Genomic DNA, 721 nt, shown 5'->3' on the forward strand with positions numbered 1-721 from the left:
GTTTATACCTTGGGTTTGGTTGAACTTTCTATGATTGTTAGTGTTAATTGTTTGGTTATTTGATTGCTACGATTTGAGCAAGTTATTTAGCACTTTGGCTTCTTAAATCATGATTAATCTGGTACCATTGGTTGTGATTATCTAAGGTGTTGTTTCTGCAATGAAAATTGAGATTTAACACTAGTTCAAGAAGTGCTAAACATAGGGAGTACACTCACGAAAGTAGAGGTGCACTTATGTGGTTTTTAGTGATTCATTTCATGTAATTTCATTGAAGAAATGAACTTGTAGCTAATTTCATAACCATGAAAATAGGTATGGATTAGTTATGAGTATAGTTGATTCACTACGAAAGTAGGTTTCACATGTTTAAGGAAATTACACCATAACTAGCCTAGATGTAGTACTCAATGATCCAAATATAACACTTGCATGAGTAGTTAGGGATACCACAACCTAAGCAGCTTTTATTTGTTATTTTGTATAATTTCAGTAGGTTAAATTCGTTATAATTCATTGATAGTCTAAATAATAGAGAAGCTTTAGTAATACCGGTAATTGTTCACTCTTCCCTGTGGGATCGACCCGATATATACCCTAAACTACTAGTTGATCTGTATACTTGCAGTGAACGGGTGTAATTCGGTTTTTTAACTTGCATGTATGTAAAATACCCGTCAACTCCACCCGACTTCGTAGTCATACTCGAGCATACCAAAAC

Source organism: Coffea arabica, chromosome 4c (genome assembly GCF_036785885.1).
Source record: "Coffea arabica cultivar ET-39 chromosome 4c, Coffea Arabica ET-39 HiFi, whole genome shotgun sequence".
NCBI lineage: Eukaryota > Viridiplantae > Streptophyta > Magnoliopsida > Gentianales > Rubiaceae > Coffea > Coffea arabica.